Source organism: Cetorhinus maximus, chromosome 1 (genome assembly GCF_964194155.1).
Source record: "Cetorhinus maximus chromosome 1, sCetMax3.hap1.1, whole genome shotgun sequence".
Taxonomy (NCBI): Eukaryota; Metazoa; Chordata; class Chondrichthyes; order Lamniformes; family Cetorhinidae; genus Cetorhinus; species Cetorhinus maximus.
Genome location: NC_135879.1, coordinates 161,134,637 through 161,159,841, shown reverse-complemented (window position 1 = coordinate 161,159,841; position 25,205 = coordinate 161,134,637). Strand labels below are relative to the sequence as shown.

The following is a 25,205-nucleotide window of genomic DNA, read 5'->3' as shown; positions in this document are numbered from 1 at the left end:
CTGCCCTCTATCCACAAGGCTACACACTCTCCTAAATTCCATGTACCATATTTAAACCATAAACTCTTCTAATTGAATGCCTTTTGAAAATCCTTAAAAGCTACATTCATTGCATTTCTTTCACCTGTCCTCTCTGTTACTTGTGAAGTGTGTTGTAAAGTTGGTCATGCTGACTCCATTCAGCTGCAATCCCAAAATGATTACAGTCGAACTGTGAGACCGTTTAAAGTTCCAGTAACTACTCCTGTCGCAGCGGAGCTTTTTTTGCCTTAAACTAATGAGTAAGGAAAATAATGGTCCGGGGTGACGCCCGGGTCCTTGCCGCCTTGTGCAAGAGGAAATTTTGAGCGGATAAATGTTGCCCTACAGGTGACCAGCCTACTTTGTGGGATGCCACAGCGCAGTGGTCTGCCTGGCCCTGTCCCCTCAAACAAGGAAAATAAGGATGTAAGAGCAACTAGAAAACAAGACTTGTTTTTAGAAATCTGTGCTGTCTGGCTCTAATTAATTCAAATTGGACCAAGTACTTAATTTCATTTGGATTATAGACTCTGAATAAAGTGATACTTTGCAGCATATGATACATGGTTGAGAAATAACTACCTCAGCTGGCATTGTTGATTGGAAGATCAATTATTCTTGGTGCTATCACCAACAATTTGCTAATTAAAATTCTATAATTGCAAAAAAAAATTAACATTTGTTTTAGCTGGTGTAGTTTACAAAGACACCACGACAGCTTAGCTACATTGCTTTCATAAACCTGAAAAAATAATTTGCCATACAGTATATTTGATAGCTTTAAAAAGCTTTACCAGGAGTTATTAACTTTTATATTTACAGTGCGAATCACCTCAGCCCCAGGACATCACTGCAGGAATTTCTCAGGACAGCGTTCAAGGCTCAACCACCTTCAGCTGCTTATTAAATGACCTCCACTCCATCATAAGATCAGGAGTGGAAATGTTCGCTGATGACAGTTTTCAGTTCTGTTCCTCTGAGAATGCAGCAGTCCTTGCCTGCATGCAACAGAAACTAGATGACATTTAGGTTCGGGCTGATGAGCAGCAAATAACATTCATGCAATACAAGTAATAGGCAATGACAATCTCCAATGAAAGAGAGTCCACCCATCTCTTTGAGGGGAAAAAAGAGTTGGCCGATGTTTTTCTTAAAGGGTCCTATCATAGCACTAGAATTTAAAGATAGGCTAGGTACTGTGTTGAAATGAAATCCTAATACTAATGGATTTGGTTAAGGCATAGGAAGAGAAATGTTACAATTATTGGTCTGTATTGGAGACCACTAAAAAAAACGGAGGTAAGATGGAGGTAGAGTTCAGCAGTTAGTTCAGAAAGAGATGTAAGATTATGCAGAGCAACAATATTGATCTAACCCTCATACCTCGATATTCAACAGCATTGCCATTGCTGAATATCCCACCAACATCCTGGGGCTAGCATTGTTCAGAAATGTAACTGGACCAACCACACAAAAACTGCAGCTACAAGAGAAGGTCAGAGGCTCGGTCTTCTGCAGTGAGCGAGTCACTTCCTGACCCCCCCAAAGCCTGCCCACTGTTACAAACAGGGGAGAAAGGCAAAAGTGAACTATTTTATTTTCTCGCCGTCTGTCCATAAGCAGAGGTGTTTAATTTTTTGAAATAGGCTGTGGCATGTTTCCCCAAACCCCCTGTTTGTGATGTCAATTTTTAAAGTGACGCGCAGCAAACTCTCTGCAGGGTTGAATCAAAAGTATAGTTTATTCACACATTCAAACCTGAGGAATGGTTGCAACTTCATACACACACACAATAATAAGATAGGAAAGAGGAGTTTTTACAACTATGAATAACTTAAAAGAAAAAGCGCCACAGATATGGATATCAGTTCACATGATTGCCAGAGTCCAGAAAGCCAGAGTCTAGTGAGGGTTCCTCCATGGAGGAGCTACAGTTCAGGCGGGATTAGCTAGCTGAAGCAGGATTTGCAGAATTCCCTTAAAGTTGATGGTGATGTAGTGAGATGAGGTTGGTATACAGCAGTCTATGGCATGAATCCTTCAGAGAAGCAGGCTCCGAGGAGGCTTAGACTTGGTGCAGACTGTTGGTCATCCTGGAGTCCTGCTTTGAAGTTTGCAGGCTGTAGTTTAAACAGTAGACTGAGTTGTGAGTCTGCACTGGAGTGCTGCTTTGAGTTGCATTAGAGTGCTCAAGTTGAAGTTTGGTGAGTGAGGAACTTTTAAGGGTTAACTTCTATCTAAAATCTAGTCTTCCTTTAATTTAACAATTAACTAAAAGTTGTTCTTTGGGTTGGGAGAAGGTGAGTTTTAGCCCAGCTTTGAAACAGGGGTTATACAGCTCTGCTTGCAGCTGCAGCTAGTTAATTAGATAACTGGCTTAAACAGGTTTTCGGAAGATGGATTCGAAGAGCATAAAAGCAGACCATGAGCACCATTGCCTTCTCTGCACTGGAGTGCTGCTTTGGGCTGCATTAGAGTGCTTAATTTGGAGATGGTGAGTGAGGGATTTCAGTGAAGAGGGAAGGAGATGATCCTTTCATTTTCTACCTTTCCTCAGAAAGAAGAACAGTAGACTTGGTAAGTAGGACCTGGTGAGTATTTCTACTGTCTTTAATATTCTTTAAATTAGAGGAAGTAAAAGTAAAGGGAGTAATTTAAGAGTAAGCCATGGCAGGGCAGCTCGACCATGTGAAATGCTCCTCCTGTACAATGTGGGAAGTCAGGGACACTTCCAATGTCCAGGGCGATCACATGTGCAGGAGGTATCTCCAGCTGCAGCTACTCAAAATCCGCATTTCAGATCTGGAGCTGCATCTGGAGTCACTGTGGAGCATCCGCAAGGATGAGATCTTCATAGATAGCCAGTACAGTGAGGTGGTCACAGTGACCGCCAGACAGAGTAAAAGCACTCGAAAGGTATTGCAGGACCCCCCCCCCCGGTCCATCTCCCTCTCTAACAGATTTTCCATTTTGGATACTGCTGGGGGAGATGGTTTCTCAGGGGAACTCCGCAAGAGCCAAGTCTGTGACACCACGAGTTGCTCAGCTGCACGAGGGGAGGCAGTGGCAGGAGAGAGTGGGAGAGCAATAGTGATAGGGGATTCTATTGTATGGGGAACAGATAGACATTTTTGCGGCCACAGACATGATACCAGGATGGTATGTTGCATCCCTGGTGCTTGTGTCAAGGATGTCACTGAGCGTCTTCAGGACATTCTGAATGGGGAGGGTGAACAGCCAGAGGTTGTGGTCCATATCGGCATTAATGACATAGATAAAAAGAGAGATGTGGTCCTGAAAGCAGAATATAGGGAGCTAGGAAATAAATTAAAAGCATGACCTCCAATGTAGTAATCTCAGGATTATTCCCAGTGCCACATGCTAGCGAGATCAGGAATAGAAGAATAGACCAGATGAATGCGTGGCTGGAGAGATGATGTAGGAGAGAGGGATTTAGATTCCTGAGGCATTGGGACCGATTCTGTGGAAGATGGGACCTGTATAACTGGACAGATTGCATCCCAGCTGGACCGGGACCAATATCCTCGCAGGGGTAATCACGAGTACTGTGAGGGAGGGTTTAAACTAGAGTGGCAGGGAGATGGGAACCTCAGGTTAAGTATATTCAAGGTTGAGATAGATTTTTAATCAGTAAGGGAATCGAGGGTTATGGGGAAAAGGTTAGAAAGTGGAATTGAGGATTATTAGATCAGCCATGATCTCACTGAATGGCAGAGCAGACTCAATGGTCTGAATGGCCTACTTCTGCTTTTACATCTTATGGACAGTAAACTTGCAAGGAACATAAAAGCAGACTGTAAAAGCTTCTATAAGTATGTAAAAATAAAAAGATTAGTGAAGACAAATGTAGGTCTCTTACAGTCTGAAGCAGGAGAATTTATAACAGACAACAAGGAAATGGCAGAGCAAGTAAGCAGCTACTTTAGTTCTATCTTCATGGAGGAAGGCACAATAACTTCCCAGAAATACTAGGGAACCAAAGGTCTAGTGAGAAGGAGGAACTGACGAAAAGTAGTATTACAAAAAAAATGCTGAAGAAATTAATGGGAATGAAAGCCAATAAATCCCCAGGGCCTGATAATTCACATCCCAGGTGAAAGGAAAATCATGTTTTATAAACCTACTGGAGCCTTTTAAGGACATAACTAAATAAAGGGGAACCAGTGGATGTAATGTATTTAGATTTTCAAAGCTTTTGATGAAGTCCCACATAAGAGGTTAGTGTGTAAAATTAAAGCTTTTGGGATTGGAAGTAATGTATTTGCATGGATTGAGAATTGTTTAGCGGACAGGAAACGGACAATAGGAATAAATGGGTCTTTTCTGGAGTGGCAGGCAGTGACTAGTGTAGTACCACAGGGATCAGTGCTTGGGCCCCAGCTATTCACAATATATATCAATGATTTGGATCAGGGAACCAAATGTAATATTTCCAGATTTGCTGACAGCATGAAACTTGGTGGGAATGTGAGTGGTAAGGAGGCTGTTAAGAGGCTTTTCAAGGCAATTTAGACAAGTTGAGTGAGTGGACTATTACATGGCAGATGCAGTATAACGTGGATAAGTATAAAGTTATTAACTTTGGCAGGAAAAACAGTATTATTTAAATGGTGATAGATTGGGAAATGTTGATGTACAAAGGGACCTGGGTGTCCTTGTACACCAATCACTGAAAACCAGCATGCAGGTGCAGCAAGCAGTTAAGAAGGCAAATGGTATGTTGGCCTTCATTGCGTGAGGACTTGAGTACAGGAGCAAGGATGTCTTACTGCAGCTGTACAGGGCCTTGGTGAGACCACACCTGGAGTATTGTGTGCATTTTTGGCCTCCTTACCTAAAAAAGGTTATACTTGCCATAGAGGGAGTGCAATGAAGGTTCACCAGACTGATTCCTGGGATGGCAGGATTGTCATATGAGGAATGATTTGGTCGACTAGGCCTGTATTCACTGGAATTTAGAAGAATGAGAGTGGAGCTCATTGAAACATATAAAATTCTGACAGGGCTGGACAGAGTGAATGCAGAGATGATATTTCCTCTGCATTGGGGTCCAAAACAAGGGGTCACAGTCTCAGTATATGGGGTAGGCCATTTAGGACTGAGATGGGGAGTAATGTCTTCACTCAGGGTGGTGAAACTGTGAAATTCTCTAACACGGAAGGCTATGGCAACCAAGTCGCTGAATATATTTAAGAAGGAAATATAGATTTCTAGACTCTAAAGGCGCCAGCGGGTATAGGGAGAGAGCGGGAGTATGGCGTTGAGATAGAGGATCAACCATGATCATATTGAATGGCGGAGCAGGCTCAAGGGGCCGAATGGCCTACTCCTATTTTCTATGTTTCAATGAGTCTAGAAATGTAATATTAAAACTTTCCAAAGGCCACAAGCTTAGGTCATGTGATGTTGATCATTAATGAGACAGTTGCAGGCTAACGAGCAGTTTCTATGCCTCTGGTAAAACTCAACGTTCACCTTTGGAGATAGACGGTGGCATTTAGCATCTCCTGCAGGTATAATGAGTTTCGATGGACTCCTTTGTTTTGGGACCAGGCTGGGGAGACAGATCGTCTGCTGGTCCCTGGTTTCATTGATTGTAATGTGTCCTCACAATGAGAGGTGTGAGATTCCACATGGATGTGTGTTGAGCTTTTGTCCTGTAGCTGCTGTTAGAAATTTCTAGCCAACTTGTGAATCATGTGACTTGTAGCAACCATCTTTTGGTTCAGCAAGGTCCATTTTTTAAAAAGCAAGGTTTGATTTAAACAGTTTATGATGTCTTTCATATCTTAGGGACATAATGCCACTAAGAAATATGATGGAATACTCTTCACTTGCCTGGTTGAGTGCAGCTCCAACTACATTCAAAAGGTCCACCATCATTCAGGACAAAGCTGACCGCTTGATTGACACCCCAACCACCAGTTTAAACATATGCTCCTTCTATTACTGGCGCACTGTGGCTGCCAGTGTACCGTCTACAAGATGTAACATACCAACTTGCCAAGCGTCTTTTAACAGCATTTTCCAAATCCACGACCCTTATCACCTAGCAGGATACAAAGAGCGGGTGCATGGAACACCACAGTCTGCAAGTTTCCCTCCAAGTTGCACTCTTTCACAACTTAGAAATTTATCACCGTTCCTTTATTGTCACTGGGTCAAAATCCTGGAACTCCTTACCAAACAACACTGGATGTAGCTACCACTCACCACCACGTTCCTTGATGACAATTTGGGATGGGCAATTAATGTTGGCCTTGTTTATGCCACGTCCCACAAATGAATAAAAAAAGTATTTTAGCTTTAACTTGTGTATAAGAAATGTAGGAAGATGTCAGTTCCTCTGACAGAAATGTGACAGAAAAACAAGTGAAGCAAATATCAAACCTTCAAAATCCTTAAGCTCCAAAAGGAATTTCTAAATATTTGTTGCAGTATTTTAAAGCTCAGAAATCAGTATAGGATTGGCCAAGAAAATACATACATTCCTTTCACTACTGAACATTATTGAATCATTTCCAAGAAGTTTTATAGTTTAGGCATTAGATATTGACAAGCAAGGTGGCAAAATATCATCATTCACATATCACTCAATGTATTCAATAAATGTTAGGGACTTAATTTGTCTGTTTTACTAAGAATGCCTTTGTGTTTGTGAAATGCAGCACTACAGCAATGGTGATTGTGGAGGAAGTGTCAAAGAGAGCATTTTGAGTCAGTTTTATTGGTATTTTTTGATGGGTTGGTTCAGTGAAGTAGACAGATTAGGTTTTGTAAATAAAAAATCTTGAATTAGTACCTGTCACACTATTTTCCAGGCTGCACCAGTGTTTCATGAGATGTGTCCTGATCTACTTGCAGCAGTAGCATTACCTTCTCTGTTTTGCTCTTGCTGTATTGTTTGGCCTTGTGCATAGCAATGTTATGATACAAGCAACACACCCTGGAATCACAGGATCGAGGATTGTACAGGAATTGGTTGCAACATCCAATGATCAGGAAATGTATGCATCAGTGCAGTTCTAATTTTATTGTGCTATTTTTCTGAATTGCCATCAGTGTAAGTAACTATAGTAGGATAGTGGTGACAGTATTGGGCTAGTAATCCAGAGGCATGAGTTCAAATCCCACCACAGCAGGTGGGGAATTTAAATTTAGTTAATGAAACAAAAATCTACAATAAAAGCCAAGTTCAATAAGGAGTGTAGGAGAGAATACCAGGAGCAGCACCAGGCATTCCTGTGAATGAGATGCCAACCTGGTGAATCCACAACGCAGAACTACATGAATGTTAAATAATGGAAACAAGGTGGGGGAGTGGCGCGAGGTAAACTGCTCATCAGGTGAGCCAAACATGGTGGGCCAAATGGCCACCTCCTTTGCTGTAACAATTTTGTGATGGGGTATGCGGCAGACAGGGCTAAGCAACCCCACAACCAACGGATCAGACCAAAGCTCTGGAGTCCTGCTACATCCAGCTGTAAATGGTGGTGAACAATTAAACAACTAATGGGGAGGAGTGATCTCCAAGATCATGTATCCATCCTCAATGATGGTGGAGTCCAGCTTGTGAGTGAAAAAGTTGAAGCATTTGCAGCTATCTTCAACCAGAAGTGCCAATTGAATGATCCATTTGGCCTCCTCCTGAGGTCCCCACCTTCACAGATACCAATCTTCAATAATTTGAATAATTCGACATGATACTAAGAATAGGCTGTAGGCACTGGATACATCAAAATACTGGCTGTAGTATCTCCTCCCATGCCTCTTACATTAAGCATTGTGCAAGTGCAAGGGAAGGGTTTGCTTAAATATGTGCACCCTTTCCCTGAATTATCCCAGAAGGGTTTAAATCCTGGCCTGTAAAATGGGTTTTCATTATACTAAAATATGTAATGCCACAGTAATTTTTCAAGTTAAGGTCTGGCTTTGCCTTCCCTGTGCTATTTTAGAGGCTTACCTCCCTCTTAATTGCAATCTACAACTGATTAAGAGGATTACTGCTTTCCCTCTTCATTCTTTTGGCATTCCACGTCAGAGAGATACAGTACAGTATTTTAGTGCACAATTTGAAATCACCATTATCACAAGAAAATAAACAGGAATAAATCCTCCTAAAACTGTTTAACTCACAGTTAACCCCAAATAGCATTTTCCAGACTTAAATGTATAACTTAAGTATACACAATCACAATGAAAATATTATGTACTGGCATAAAATAATTTAGATGCTCTGCTTATACAGAGAGCTGTGTGTGATTGAGCAGGGGAACAAGATGCACTTGGACTCCTATTCAGTTGGCATATTCGGTTTGAAAAGTTGCTGGTAGTGTGACCATAACAACTTATGCAGAAACTATACTTTCACTGAATCTCCCAAAGCAATATTGCTGAGATATGGTTTCTATAGTCAAGATGATTGTGTCATAGATTTGCATTCACTGGGGATTAGACTAAAATTACAAGAATTTGTCTCATTTGTGACATATCATCATTGAAAGGAAGCACATAATTGGATTTACTTTTATTCTTTGAGTTTTCAGAGATTTAGCGTGATGTTTTATATTCTTTATCCAGAAACTGAGTCCTGAATCGATGCAATCATGCTAATGCCTTCTAGCAGTTACCATCCCAAGCTTGAGTTTCCTCATAGACTATATGAACAGAGGGTAGGCATAAATGGGTCTTTTTTTTTGGTTGGCAAGATGTAACAAGTGGTGTGCCACAGGGATCAGTGCTTGGGCCTCAACTTCTTATAATTTATATAAATGACTTGTAAAGAGTCCGAAAGTATGACTGTTAAATTTGCTGATGACACTAAGGTAAGAGAGTAAGATGTGAAGAGGACAAAAGGAGGCTACAAAGGGATATAGGTCAAGTGAGTGCGCATAGACCTGGCAATTGGGGTATAATGTGGGAAAGTGGGAAATTGTCCATTTTTCCACTTCCACCTTCCCAACATCAACCACTTGTACCCCAATCTCAGTCACACTGCACTAAAACCTTTTTCACCTTGATTTCTCCAGTTTTCCATCTAGTGTACAAGACAAAATTAGGCCCCAGTATAACGTGGCAGGTGATGTGTGCCAGGCGGACCAAATACGCAAGGGAAACTTGGCCACGGTATCAAAGTGGTTTTGCAATTTGTATTTATTATGAAAAGATATGTGCATTGAATTCAGAAGTAATGAGTCCACTAAGACTTTTAGAGATTTTAAAAATTAAAATAAAATATTTATTAACAAAAAAGATTTCAAATCCTAAAATTTTTAATTAACCTAACTCCCGACAACACATCCCCTTTAAGGCAACAATCCAAAATAGATTTTAAATTTAAAAGAACAAGCCAGCAAGTTACCACACTACCCACTTGACAGTGGAATTCCCAAAGGCTTTTCTCCAACTTTAGTTACTGGACTAAGCAGACTTATGTACAAATAGCTGGATGGTTCCCGAAGGCTGTTTCACACACACTTCTGTTAGACCCTGTTAGATGGCCCCACAACATAGCCTTTCATTCTCCTTTATATGTTTATTTCTCTTTAATCTTAAGTTCCATTGTGTCATATGTCTTTGAAAATGTACTCTTCCCATAATATAAAAACTTTCATTTTGCCAATATTGTCAGTAACCTTTGGGGAAAAATAAACACACTGCCTGGCCTTGCTTCTCTGGCCAGTTGTAAGCACCGTAACATCCCTTTGAAATCCAAACAACTTCACTTATCTAAAAATGCAAATTTCCTTCACACCTTACATGCTCAGACAGCATCCATGTTTACTCATTAGGATTTCAAATACACTTCTACACCTAACTTCTTTTGATAATTTCAAGCTTGCAGTCTTCCAGACTCCAAATATAATTAAATCACACAGACAGAACCATCTACACTCACATCTAAAGCCTATTTTAAAATAAACCAGAATAACATGAGAATTATTGTACTTTTGTAACAGCCCTTTGGCCTATTTTATGCGCTATATCTGGAGTTCTCAATCTTTTAAGAAAGGAGCTTCTGAGGCTCCTCCCCCGTGTTGTAAAAATTCCATGGGGATCTCCTATAAAACAACACAAGTATTTTTACAGTATAAAAATTAGCTATGCAATTTAACGTATTTATTTTTGCTTTACTTAATATGAAACTTGTTATTGGTGCTGAGCAACAATTCTTTTGAGATATTGAGGTATTTTCAACAAGTACACACGCATGTCATGGTCAATGTTCATCCTGGCTAAATTTTGCTTATGTCAGTACACTGTTATGAAGGTTCGAAGACTGTTGCACTAAGTTAGGCGGACTGGCACATTGAGGTGTATAGACTGATGCTGTGTGGTGGGTAGACTGCCGCTGTGAGTTTAATAGGATGTCATTGGAGCTGACAGAATACTGCTAAGACTGATGATATTCATGGATCCATCACCTCTAACTTTTTCTCTCATTCGTTAATAACAAGCCGAGCAGAACATGCCAGCTGAGACTGGACTCTGCTCCTTGATGACATGCCACTGGACTGATGACCAGGAGCCTCTGGGGGACCAAACATTAGTTTCCAATTTCTCACGTTCTTTGTGGGACTTGGGTTAGAAACTAACATGATATTGTGTTGCTGTGGGATGGAGTCAGGGAACTACAAGTGGACCTCTTGAAATCTTTTTGTGGATTCCTAGGAGGCCATGGACCCCACATGGAGAACCCCTGCACTAGACAAGCTCCCTCACTCCCTACTCCATCTAACTCTACCAGCATATCCTGCTATTACTTTCTCACACATGCTCGTCTAGCTCTCTCTTAAAAGCATGTGCTATTTGCCTCAACTGCCTCTTATGGTTTTACATTCAATATTCTTAACACTTTTTGGATAAAGAAGTTTTCCTGAATTCCATACTGGGCTTATTAGTGACTAAAGAATATAAATAGCAGAAGATGGTTTCAATCCATTGATTTCTGGGTTACGGACACACCTTGCTTACACTGCTCCACACTTCTGCAATGCTCTTCTTAAGCTGCAGCTTTCCATCCTTGATAAACTCCAAATGAACAACTGATTTTCAAAGGATATGAAATAAACAATATTAAAAATCTTGCCTTTATTTTCTTGGCGCAAACACTTTGAGATATTTAATTGATATCTCTTAAATTCTTATATAAAAATACAGTATTCCACATTAGAGATGACTTCAGCAAAAATATTTTCCAGCTTTTCAGGCTATATTTTGAACTGATTCACATTGAAACATCTTTTATCACATTTCAAGTCTGTTTTCAGAATTGAAGAGTTTTGTACTGAGTGGTAACGTCTACAGTGATTGTCTTATCTGTGACCTTAACTATCTCCTCATCTTAGTACTAACTGCCGTAGGGCTATATGATATAGTTCCTGTCTGTAAGTCATGCTGTTCACTTGTCAGGAAAGATTAACTCTCTTCTATGTTACCTATTTTGCTGCACACTGTACATGGAGTTTATAATCTCTTGCCCACGAAAGAATTTTGGGACTTCGGTAATCTTTTTAATTTTGTTTTTCTTAACATTATGCATAGGAGGAATACATAAATTGCTCAATGAGAAACTGTCAAAATAGTTAAATATTGATTTTACTTCACAAAATGTGCTCATGTTTGTAAATGAGCCAAACAGAAATGTCATTATGAAGAAAGTGCCAGGATTTTAATTGGTTGAGTATTATAAAATCTCGGGCAAGTTTTCACTTTGTCAGGTAGACACTGGAATCTATGATCAAAGCTCTGAGGTCCTACCACATCCAGTCCTGTGTGATGGTGGCAAATTAAACAACTAATGGGATGAGGAGGATCCAAGGGCAAGCATGTCCTCAACGATAGCTGTATTGAATATAAAAGACCATCTCAGCTGGCAGTGCCGAGTGGATGAGCCATCTCAGCCTCCACCTGAAGCTCTACCATCAAAGACACCAGTCTTCAGAGAATTCAATTCACTCATGATATCAAGGAATAGCTGAGTGCACTGGATACAGCGAAGGCTGTAGGCCCTGAAAATATCCTGGCTGTATTAACATAGTTTTGTGCTCCAGAATTAGCCATGCCCCTAGCCAAGTTGTTCCAGTACAGCTACAATGTGGAAAAAAGCCTAGGTATGCCCTGTCCACAAAAAGCAGTTAGTGCCACATCAGCCTACGCTCAATCACCGGCAAAAGGATGAAACTTGTTAACAGCCATGCTTTAAGTGGCACTTACATGGTAATAACCTGCTCATGTGTTCAGTTTGGGTTCAGCCAGTTCAACTCAGCTCCTGACCTTATTACAGCCTTAGTCCAAACAGGGGTGCAGGGAGGAATGTTCTTTAATGATTGCACAATGTTCAGCACCATTCGCGACTCCTCAGGTACTGAATCCGTGCCTGCTTACAAGACCTGGACAATTCATGCTTCAGGTGATAAGTGGCAAGTAACATTCATGACACACAAGTGCCAAACAATGAGTACCTCCAATAAGAGATTCTAACCAATTACCCTTGACATTCAACAGTATTCCAATTGTTGAATCCCCCTCACCATCAACATCCTGGGGTTGCAATTGACAGGAAACTTAACTGGACATGTTATATAAATACATATAAATGCTGTCTTGTTGTCAAGGGCAGTTACTTTCACCTCAAGCTACAAGAGCAGGTCAGAGGCTGGGAATTTTGCCGAGAGTAACTTAATTCCTGACTCCCCAAAGCCTGTCCACCATCTATGAGGCAAAAGATGTGAGTGTGACAAAGTACTCTCCACTTGCCCACATGAGCGCTGCTCCAACAACGCTAGAAGCTCAACACCATGCAGGTCAAAGCAGCATGTTTGTTTGGCATCCCATTTACCAGCTTAAACCTTCACTTCCTCCACCAATGAGACACAGTGGCTACAATGTGTATGCATAGCAGCAACTCACCAAGGCTTCTTCAACTTCACCTGCTAAACTTCGACTTCTACCAGCTAGAAAGATTAGGGCAGAAAACACCACCACTTGAAAGTTCCCTTCTAAGTTGTAAATATTGGTAAGACTGAAACCATTGTCTTTTGCCCCTGATCCCATCTCCATTCCCTAACTGCCAACTCTGTCACTTTCCCTGGCAATGGTCTAAGATTAAGTCTGTTCACAATCTTGATATCACATTTGATCCTGAGATGAGCTTCTGACCACATATTCGTGCTACCTCTATGACTGCCTTTTTCCAACCCCTAACATTGTTTGACTATGCCTCAACTCATCTGTTGCTGAAACCCTCATCCATGCCCTTGTTATCTCTAAACTTGACTATTCAATGTACTCTTGACTGGTCCATAAACTTGGGGTTATCCAAAACTCTGCATAGGGGGAACCAGTGACATAGCAATCCAGAGGTCTAAGCTATTGGTCTGGGGACATGAGTTTGAATGGTGGAATTTAAATTCAATTCATAAATCTGGAATGTAAAGTTAGTCTCAGTTGTGATGCTCATGGAATCATTGTCGATTGTTGTAAAAACCCATCTGGTTCCCTAAAGCTCTTAGAAAAGGAAATCTGCTGTCCTTTCCTTTTCTGGCCTACTGTGACTCCAAACTCACAGCAATGTGGTTGACTCTTAACTGAAATGGCTCTGTTCAGGGGCAATTAGCAATGGGCAACAAATGGGCATTGCCAGTGACATCGACATCCCTTGAAAGAATGAAAAACATGTCTTAACTTGCAGCAAGTTCCGTTTTTCTATCACCCTTGTGCTTGCTGGCCTACATTGGCCTATGTCAAGCAATGTATTGATTTAAAATTCTCATCCTTGTTTTCAAGTCCCTCTATAGCCTTGCCCCTCCCTATCCCTGAAATCTCCTCGAACCCAACAACCTTCTGAGATATCTGTGCTCCTCTAATTCTGACCTCTTGTGCATTCCCAATTATAATTGCTCCATCATTGGTGACTGTACCTTCAGTTGTCTAGGCCCAGGCTGTGGAATTCCCTCCTTACAACTTTCCGCCTCACTACCTTGCTTTCCTCCTTTAAAGCAGAAAATGTTCCTTTCCTCTGTCGACTCTGTCTCCTCCCTCCCAAACAATTAGCAACCCAAAGATAAAAACAAAAAACTACTGCGGATGCTGGAAATCCAAAATAAAAACAGAATTACCTGGAAAAACTCAGCAGGTCTGGCAGCATCAGCGGAGAAGAAAAGAGTTGACGTTTCGAGTCCTCATGACCCTTCGGCAGAACTGAGTAAAGTTAGGAGAGGGGTGAAATATAAGCTGGTTTAAGGTTGGGTGGGGTGGGGGGAGAGAAGTTTTGGGGGGGGAGGTTGGTTGTAGGGACAAGCACAGGATTTCCGCCTGTCTCTTCTGCCTTGTTCACCTTCATTGCTTTCCATTTCTATTTGCTCCTATCACTGCTTGCTTGTCCCTACAACCAACCCCCCCCCACCCCAATCTTAAACCAGCTTATATTTCACCCCTCTCCTAACTTTCCTCAGTTCTGCCGAAGGGTCATGAGGACTCGAAACGTCAACTCTTTTCTTCTCCGTCGATGCTGCCAGACCTGCTGAGTTTTTCCAGGTAATTCTGTTTTTGTTTTAGCAACCCAAGTCAGGTCCTCTCCAATTCTTTGTACACTCATTTTTGCTCATCATATTTGGTTCAAAACCTCAAATACTTTCTAGCCACCAGTATCTAAATGACTTGTATTCTCAGCAGCCAAAACTGGAATCAGTACTTAACTGATGGTCTGCCCAGAGCACTGTGTCGTTTCACCATAACTACTATCTAGTATTCTTTAGTTTGGGCTGTGTTTTTGAACAATCTTTGTAGATTGAACATGTTGGTTGGTTGAACATAATGAGCATGGGAGTTAATTTGTTTAGTGCCCTTTTAGCCTGCCTATAATTTAAATCTCATTTACATGAAAATAATTTATTTTGCCTTTGTTAACTTGTTAAGGAGGACATGTTGCACAAGGGGATATGCTCCGTGTTTCTGAATGCTGTTGCCTATAATAGCACCAGTATAAGTACCCCAAAAATTAGGGTGATACTTAAACAATGCTTTAGTTATTCAGCAAAAGATTAATCTACCCAGCATCCCAAAGTCAGGATGCAAAGCTGCAATCTTTGCAAACTCCAGCAGGGCTGTAATGGAATGCCATCTTCAGCATTGATTAAGGTAAAGTTCAAAGTCTTGATGAAAATGTTTGGCAAAGCTTTTTTTATTTGAGGAAACTGAAGACTCCGACCTTGCCTGTAGCATATTTACCATGCGTTCATTGATACACCTTTTGTGTAATTTATTTCACTGTATTGTGAAAAGTAAGGAAAAAAGGGTCCTTTTAAATAGCATGCATTTTTGTAAGCTAGCATTAAATGAGTGTGAGCAATAAGCATAAATTGTTGTTACATTGAGCCGTTAGAAGGTCTCTTATTAATCATAGAACTTGAACCCAACCCTCTGGATTTTAGATTTGGCCTGCAGCAAGCTGTCACATTCAATTGGTTTAACAGCAGAATTCTTTCTTTGTAGAATTGTATGCCAAGGTGCATTATCTTTTTTAGGAGAGTGAATGACAGCTGTCCTATATAAACAAAGACATTGTTTTGACCAAAGAGTGTTGATTTTAATAAATTAGCATTTTTAGTGGTTTACTCGTATTCCCACTATTTAAATAAAACAAGGTTCCATTTTACTCTGGGTTTCAGAATATGAATTGCAAGGTTTATGGCTGGGCATAATAATGCTATAGGGCTTGGTATAGCCATGCAGGCATTACACTTGACAAGTGCTGCTTAGGATTATCGCTCAATAGACAGAAATAATTTGTGTCATAAAGTATGAGGTGTAGTTTAGTCATTGTACACTACTATCATGTCCATTGCTACAGAATTACATAGAAACATAGAAAATAGGAACAGGAGTAGGCCATTCGGCCCTTCGAGCCTGCTCCACCATTCATTACGATCATGGTTGATCATCCAACTCAATAGCCTGCTCCCGCTTTCTCCCCACATCCTTTGACCCCTTTCGCCCCAAGAGCTATCTAACTCCTCCTTGAAAACATACAATGTTTTGGCCTCAACTACTTTCTGTGGTAGCGAATTCCACAGGCTCACTACTCTCTGGGTGAAGAAATTTCTCCTCATCACAGTCCTAAATGGTCTACCCGTATCCTCAGACTGTGACCCCTGGTTCTGGACTCCCCCACCATCGGGAACATCCTTCCTGCATCTACCCTGTCTAGTCCTGTTAGAATTTTATAGGTTTCTATGAGATCCCCACTGATTCTTCTGAACTCCAGCGAATATAATCCTAACCGACTCAATCTCTCCTCATATGTCAGTCCTGCCATCCCAGGAATCAGTCTGGTAAACCTTCGCTGCACTCCCTCTATAGCAAGAACGTCCTTCCTCAGATAAGGAGACCAAAACTGCGCACAATATTCCAAATGTGGTCTCACCAAGGCCTTGTACAATTGCAGCAAGACATCCCTGCTCCTGTACTCGAACCCTGTCGCTATGCAGGCCAACAAACCATTTGCCATCTTTCCCGCCTGCTGCACCTGCATGCTTACCTTCAGCGACTGGTGTACGAGGACACCCAGGTCTCGTTGCATATTCCCCTCTCTCAATTTATAGCCATTCAGATAATCTGCCTTCCTGTTTTTGCTACCGAAGTGGATAACCTCTCATTTATCCACATTATACTGCATCTGCCATGCATTTGCCCACTCACTCAGTGTGTCCAAATCACACTGAAGCATCTCTGCATCCTCCTCACAGGTCACCCTCCCACCCAGCTTTGTGTCATCTGCAAAGGAGACATTACGTTTAGTTCCCTCATCTAAATCATTAATATATATTGTGAATAGCTGGGGTCCCAGCACTGATCCCTGTGGTACCCTACTAGTCACTGCCTGCCATTCAGAAAAAGACCAGTTTATACCTACTCTTTGTTTCCTGTCTGCCAACCAGTTTTCTATCCATCTCAATACACTACCCCCAATCCCATGCGCTTTAATTTTACACACTAATCTCTTGTGTGCGTCTTTGTCGAAAGCCTTCTGAAAGTCCAAATAAACTATATCCACTCGCTCTCCCTCATCAACTCTACAAGTTACATTCTCGAAAAATTCCAGTAGATTTGTCAAGCATGATTTCCCTTTCGTAAATCCATGCTGACTCTGTCCGATTCTACCACTGTTTTCCAAGTGCTCAGCTATTAAATCTTTTATAATGGACTCTAGAATTTTCCCCACTACCGACGTCAGGCTGACTGGTCTATAATTCCCTGCTTTCTCTCTACCTCCCTTTTTAAATAGTGGGGTTACATTAGCTACCCTCCAATCTGTAGGAACTGTTCCAGAGTCTATAGAATCTCGGAAGATGACCACCAATGCATCCACTATTTCTATGGCCACTTCCTTAAGTACTCTGGGATGTAGATTATCAGGCCCCGGGGATTTATTGGCCTTCAATCCCATCAATTTCCCCAACACCATTTCCCTACTAATACTGATTTCTTTTAGTTCCTCCCTCTCACTAAACCCTGTGTTCCCCAACATTTCTGGTATGTTATTTGTGTCCTCCTTCGTGAAGACAGAACCAAAATATGTTGGTGAGCCATTTCTTTGTTCCTCATTATAAACTCCCCTGTTTCTGACTGTAAGGGACCTACATTTGTCTTCACCAATCTTTTTCTCTTTGCATACCTATAGAAACTTTTACAATTAGTTTTTATGTTCCCCGCAAGCTTACTCTCGTACTCTATTTTCCCCTTCTTAATCAATCCCTTTGTCCTCCTTTGCTGAATTCTAAAGTGCTCCCAATCCTCAGGTCTTTTGTTTTTTCTGGCCAATTTGTATGCCTCTTCCTTGGATCTAATACTGTCTCTAATTTCCCTTGTAAGCCATGGTTTGGCCACCTTTCCTATTTTACTTTTGTGCCAGACAGGAATAAACAATTGTTGCAGTTCACCCATGCGCTCTTTGAACATTTGCCATTGCCTATCCACCGTTATCCCTTTAAGTAACATTTCCCAATCCATCATAGCCAACTCGCGCCTCATACCATCGTAGTTTCCTTTATTAAGTTTCAGGACGCTAGTCTGAGTCAACTACGTCACTCTCCATCTTGATGAAGAATTCTATCATATGATGGTCGCTCATCCCCAAGGGAACTTTATAACATTGTCCCAATATTTACAAAGGGTGGGAGTGGTCAGAATCAGCCAAAGAACCCGGCAAGACCAAGGATGCAGAGGTCCTGCATTATCATTTTTCTGTTCCTTTTCCCACCTAGCAGCTGGCCTAATGTTCAGCTGAACAGAGGCCAAGAAGAGAAGCCAATGGCAGGAGGCTGCAGCTGGGGACTCTTGGGGATAGTCTATCTCAGCGGTGGGGGGGAAGTGGTGGGCAGATGCCTAGAAATGGAAAGGGAGCCCATAACAGCCCGGTTTGGCGGGGGGGGGGTTGTGAATGGAAGTTGCCCTATATAAACGAAGCAATTGTTTTGACCAAAGAGTGTTGATTTTAATAAATTAGCATTTTTTGTGGTTCAGTAGTATTCCCATCATTTAAATAATGATGGGAAGAGGGAGACAGCAAGGCCACTATCAGCGAAGGAAGGCCCAAGGCTTCTTTGAGGAGCCAAAAGGTGCTCTCCTACTCCTCCTGGCCAACAGGGAATGCTGAGAAAGACATTTAACCTTGGATAGCCAGCAGCTCCCACCTCCGTTTCACTGCAGGTTTTTCGACTTATAGGAAGCAGGTGCAGCAGCAGGGAGTTTTAAATTGGACCCCTAATTGCACTTTGAGGGCCTGATTTAACTATTTTAATAACGGGTCCTACCTCTTCACAGCTGTATATTTGGATGCTTCAATATCTGCAGCCTTAAGAAAGGTGGTGGGTGTATGTGCAGTGTGATGACCATTTAACAGCTCGTTTGATTTCTCAGTTGATTACTGCACTGGTATAAGAGTCGTTCAGGTGACATAGCTGTCAAGTTTAATTCAAATACTAGTAGGAATGCTATAGTTGACTTCAGTGCTCCTGCTGAGGAGGAGAATATTTGGGCAAGGTTCATTGTCTAGTGATTCTGAGGCCCGAACCCCTGGGAGTTGGCCAGGAGACTTCAGAAATTTGGGATTTATCTCCAGCAGCTCTGCTGGTTTGCAAACATGAGGTTTATGAGATTGTTGTGTTTTGGGACTGTGGCTTTAAATTAAGGGCGTCATCTGACCTGTTCTGAAGTCTGCCAACAGGTCTGGGTGGTGTGATTGTTAAAGATTAAAGGGAGGCCTAGATTGTTTTGCTGGAAAAAAAGTGCAAGGTGTTCATACTTGGAGACAATGGCAGCAGCATCCATGCTTACGGAGGTTAGACTGGTAGTCTCTAAAATCCCAGAAAGGTGAAGAGAATGTCAAATTGTAAACCGTTATGCTTTAAACTGTTCATTTAGTTCCAAGATAAAAGAGATTTGGGCTATAAAGGATAGTTAATGAGCATTTCCACCTAGACACAAGGCCTAGGTGATTTGTGATGTCATGGAGATGGGCTTTGAGAGGGGAAAGGTTTGTAGGATATCCCTGAAATGCACAGGCACAGATATTCTGCCAGGACCCAAGAGAAAGAAAACAGCTAGAGGCCAAAAGTCTCCATGGCTCACCGCACAAGCTTGATGGTGGGAGCTTGCACTCGTATTGAAAAAACAAATTTGTGAGGATTTAGAATGAACCAGGAAGATTTGCCTAGTTTGCACTAGAGGGAGAATTGCCAGGAAAACCCTCACCATGAAAGACAGTTCTGGACTTAAAAGTTACCAGGCTGGAAAAGGGAAAGAATGGAAGCAAACCCTTAGGAGCTAGGAATCATTTTCAATGGGTTCTGGGAAAATTAAAAATGTGCTTGAAAGACAGTGTAAAGAATACCTGTGAAGTGGGTTTTTCAATTATGTAAAAAGTAAAAAGGAGAGTCCTGTTCTGTAGTTTAAAGTTTGAGTTCCCTACAAAAGTAGTGTTCAGTACTTTTAATTTGCTTGTTACATGAAAAGTCTTAATGTAAAATCTTGTCGTGTCATCCTTTTAAGCTATTAATTGGAAGTTTTTGAATTTCTTTTATAAAGTTACCGATCCCTACGGAGACCGTAACAGCTGCAATCAATGTGGGATCAAGTGTAACAGAATTTTTAAGTGCTCCCTGTAAGCTGCGTACAGCAACCAAGGTATCACGCAGCTCACTCACAAGTAGTTGCATTTAAAGTACTGTATGTGCATGCAAAAATTGTAAAAACTACCATGCACTGAAATGAACAAGCTGCACACAACAAAAAAGAAAATTAGAGGGAACATTGGTGAGATGTGTTAATTATTACTAAACAACCTCTCTGGCACTGAAACTTGACTTTTACAACGGTAGATTCTCATTCCTTTAGGTTTTAATTATTGGTGGGGATTTTTTTTTAAATTAGTTTTTTTTAGCTTTTCTTTCTCACTTATCTCTTTTAAACTCTTTTCTCCTCCCTAGATTTTACTCTCAATATATAATTTGGCATTGAATTAAATATCCTAATTTATGCTTCCTTGTTTACACTCTGCATGTCCAGTATGGATCCTTCAATTGGATTGGTTGAGGGAGGATGCCATCACTTGCCTAGTTTGCACAGGTTCCAGAAGGGTGCCAAGCTGAGAATGGACTTCTAACAACCACAACTTACAGCGCAAAAGCCTATTGAAAGTCTGTGGATAAGTGTAACGAATGGTAACATATTCACTGCTAACCACAGAATCCAGGCCATTACTGTTGACTTTCATTATAAATGATCGACTTTAGATATACAAATTGAAAATATGAGTATTTTTTTTCAAACTGGTAGCTGAAGTATCCTGTCTGAAAGTGTCACAGATGCAGACATGCCAACACTCACAAATTGATCATGAGAGACATGATTTCTCTGTGAAATTCAGCCTCCTTTGTGACCTCGCAAGCTGACTATGGAATATCAGCATTTTTCTGTCAAGACTGTACTTTCAAAGATTCAGGTATTCTAGCAAGCGACAGGCATGTCATCAGGGTCTTTTCAGCCAGGAGACCGAGCAAGAATGGCATGTTGTTCAACACCTATCGGTGCATCAGCATTTTGGGCTCATGTTGTTCAGCTGTGGCTGCACTAGCCCCCTCTGCTTTTATCTGACCAATCACAGCACCCATCTGCCTTGATCAACAGCTGTGCTGTCCAATTACAGACTGCTGTGATTAGTGTTAGGGGTTAGATCCCATCCTGTTAGAAATTACTTCTAATTAATTGCCTACAGTTTGCTTTGATGGACAGGCCATCTGTTAATAGTGGTTGTGGCTTTGGGATTCGTCAATCAATATAAAAGCAATTATAGATGATGTTGCAATGCAACTGTTTATTTCTGTAGGGCCCTCCCACCAATTTCACTTCCTGACTTCCTAACTGTTGAGTGCCACAAGGTGAAATTGTGGTTCTTGCATCGCAATGTGTCTAACAGGAGAGTTATATAATAAACTTAGTTACCGCATTTGTCATGTTAGCCCTTGTTTTGAAAAGCACCATGAGGTGAGAGCAGTCCATAATTCCCTGTTTTCATGATGAAATATTTTTCCAGATCTGTTCCTGTTGAGCTGCTTGCTATTTTAGTTATCTGTCTTTTAACAGTTAATCTATCTATTACTAATGCATATTGGAATAACACAAATGTCAAGTAATGCTAATTTTATATCTAGTATATTCTATGCTACTATAGTGACCCTAGAATTAGACTAGAAGGACAGCTTTTGTTTAAAATGTTATTTTACATAATTCTGTTGATGGAGTTACTTTTTAATGTTTGTCCTATTTCAATTGAAAAGGAAAAGCAGTGCAATTGGTGGGAATGAATTCAGTGATTAACTGACATGGTTCTGCAGACAGTTTGCTGCATTTGCTCTGTCAAAGTTGTTTTGTGTTTACTGAGTCAGGACAAGTGCAAGGCTCTCTAACTCAGGCGTGAATAGTGGCACTTTGACTATCAGAAGTTCCACTATCGGGAGCAGTGCAAGAATTAAACTTGAGATTTGAGTTATTGAGTAGGTTAGGTTTATATTCCATGGAGTTTAAAAACATAGGTGATCTCATTAAAACATATAAAATTCTTCAGAGGCTTGACAGGGTAAATGCTAGGAGGATGTTTCCCATGTCTAATGAGCCTAAAACTAGGAGTCACAGTTTCAGAGTAAGGGGTCTGCCATTTCAGACTGAGATGAGATTTCTTCACTCAAAGGGCTGAGAATCTTTGGAATTCTGTATCCCTGAGAGTTGTGGAGGCTCAGTCATTGAAGCTCAAGGCCGAGATTGATTAAATATTTGGATACTAAAGGAATATGGAAAGAGTGCGGGAAGGTGGAGTTGAGGTAGAAGATCAACAGTGACCTTATTGACTAGTGGAGTAGGCTCAAAGGACCAAGTGACCTATTCCTGTCCTATTCCTTATGTTCTTATGTGGATGCTGCCCTTCTGGGATTACAGCTGTTCAGCAAGGTAACTTTCATTGGGGCGGGCCTTCAAGTCACTCGTGACAGCAATCAATTGCGAATTGGACCCCTTGCCCTCAGATGGGACCAAACTCATACCTGGATGACAGGTACAATTTTTTAAGAAGTGTTTTGTGAAGCAGTTTTAGATGCAGTAGTATAGTTTTGTATAGAACTCTGAACTGTTACAGATTAAATATGCCATTGATGAGATTTATAAACCACTTGTCAATCTACATTGGTTTATGTTTGAAAAAAAAGCAACACATGATTTTTGGACCAAATCTCTCAATTTTTAAGAGCTTGTCTTTTGATTTATGCAATTTTGGAATTACCATGCCTGCAGATATATAGTTTGAAATAAGTTAGCTATTTCATTCTGTTCATGACTGCAGGACCTGAGGGCACAAATCTATTTCCTGTTTTTTCTTCCCCCACCTCTTGAGGACATACACTCTTGCTGGGTATGGTTCTGTGGGTGCAAAGATACTCAACTACCAGGGACCCAACTAACCTGTTGTCATTTGACCACTGTCATGCAATTGATCACATGATCAATAATGAAATGATCAAACTTCGGGGAATATACCCAACCACAGTTAGCAATCCATGTTAAAAATGTTATTGTCGAACAAACATCAGCCTTGATGCCTCATCTGGTTAAATAGACATTAACTGTTTTAGATTTACGCATATACAATCAACACTTGGGATAAGTCCAAGGACTTAGTGCATGAGGTCCACACTTTAGGAGAGGAGAAAATTGTGCTGCTTCTTTCAAAGTGCTGTTAATGCAGCAGTCTCCGAAAATTTTATGCCAGAGCTATTCATTTTTTTTAAAGCATTCTGAGGACAGAGAATTTCTTCAGGGAATTCACAGGAGTCTATCATGAGAATTATTTTCTAGTTCTAATGTAAAATTAAGGTAATTAAAATCATATGCATAATAACTATGAAGAAAATAGCAACAACCTGTTGCTTTCAGTATTTCGTCACATAACATTTCATTGGGAGTAGCAGATCAAATTTTTCATTGCACTTTATTGAGTGCACCTAATATTCCCGTGATCTGTCAATTCCCTTCACATCAATGTTTTTACCATGTCAAGTTATGCCTATAAACTGTGCATCAGCAGAGCAGTGTGCCTTTTCAAGATGGATATGTGACCTGACATCTTTAACAATGTAACTGGTTGGTTGACGAATTTCATTGTTTCAGTAAATGTATGCATATGCCTAGATTTCCCAGTTCAATGCAACACAACTTGATTTTTTTTAAAACTGTATTGAAGCAGACATTTCAAAATGTGCCATAGAAATACCAGGAGAAATACCAGGATAAATGCTTTATCCAGGAGATGTGATGCTGTGCTGAATGTATATAAATACAGTAAATGCAAAATAAAACAGTAAGGGTCAGAGAAGAGACAGCAAGCCCAGCATAAATCAGATATTATTTGAACACGTTATCTGAGGCTGGAACAGAACCTGAACTACCTGTGCTGTTGGTTGAAGGCAGATTACATTCTTGCTTCTGTAACAGCTTCAAAATGCAGCTTGTATATAAAATATTTTTGAGATGGTTTGAAGTAAAGGTACTGTGTAATTGCAAATGTTACTTTATTTTTGGTGGAAACCAGTTTTCTGGCAAATATTCTTGTAAATAATAAATTGTGTTGAGTGGTTAACATGCTGTTGTATACTAACATACGTTGTATATACTCCCCTGCAAGATTAAAAATTTAAAGCACTGTTAGAGCATTGTGATGGATAGTATTGTAGCCCCTTCTAGGGGGCGCACTCCCCTGTTCACTTCTGCCACTTGCTTACCTCTAGCTCCTTGTCCTTTCTGAAGCTCTCTTTTCCTTCTCTCTTGGGCTCCATTTGTCCCATTCACATGCACCAGGCTCCAGGTCTGCTGCATAGTGTTTGCTTGCAGCAGTGGCAGAAAATTGTACAATCAACATGCATTAAGATCTAATTCCTCACTCCCTGGAAGCCATTATGATTAATCAGGCATCTCATGCTTGGGTGAGATCTTGTTCCAGGATTTTGACTGGAAAGCAGGAGTAGCTTCATAAATGTATTGTCTTACCTAGGAGTTTAAATGACAAGTTTGGCCTACAGTGTAGTTGCAGCTGTTGTTTTTCACATAGCAAGCAACAACCATTATGGACTTGTAAACAATGGCTGGAATTCTCGTTCACGATGACTTCTGAACATCACTGGAGGTGTTGAGAATTGAAAGAGGGAAGCCTCTACAAGAATTTTTGAGGCAGTGCTGTAAAGGCGTAGTCAGGAAAAAAATGGCCTGGCAACCTGGGCCTGCTTTCCAGCAGTGCCATATAGCAATTAAACGCAGCAGTTGGGAAAGGTGATCACTGGTACTCCCGGCAGGGAGTAGATTGGCATTTTTCCATCTGCGAGAGATGATGGAGATACAGCCTCAGAACTTTGGTGAGGTCAGGTGAGATCATCTGCACGTCTTTTGTTGGCTAAACCAAGCCGATTCTGGAAAGGAAAAGTCTGCCACAAGTGCCACACATGAACTTGCCCCTTGCCGATAGTGCAGGGTGACCCCGCTGCGCTTTAAAAATATTTAACACCCAAATTAATTAATTAAATAAAATATAGATGGCTGGGCAGGTGATGTGTTGCAGCTGT

The 25,205-nt window shown here is 41.0% G+C and overlaps 1 protein-coding gene and 1 non-coding gene across 5 annotated transcripts in view; both read left to right on the top strand.

The window, feature by feature from the left end:
• The window catches only part of ipo11 (importin 11), a 712,707-nt gene that overhangs the window by 613,958 nt on the left and 73,544 nt on the right, over nt 1–25,205 (top strand). The window lies entirely within an intron of this gene.
• Nucleotides 265–415, top strand: LOC144689008 (U12 minor spliceosomal RNA). The gene has a single exon (XR_013578543.1). It is a non-coding gene; the product is annotated as a U12 minor spliceosomal RNA (small nuclear RNA).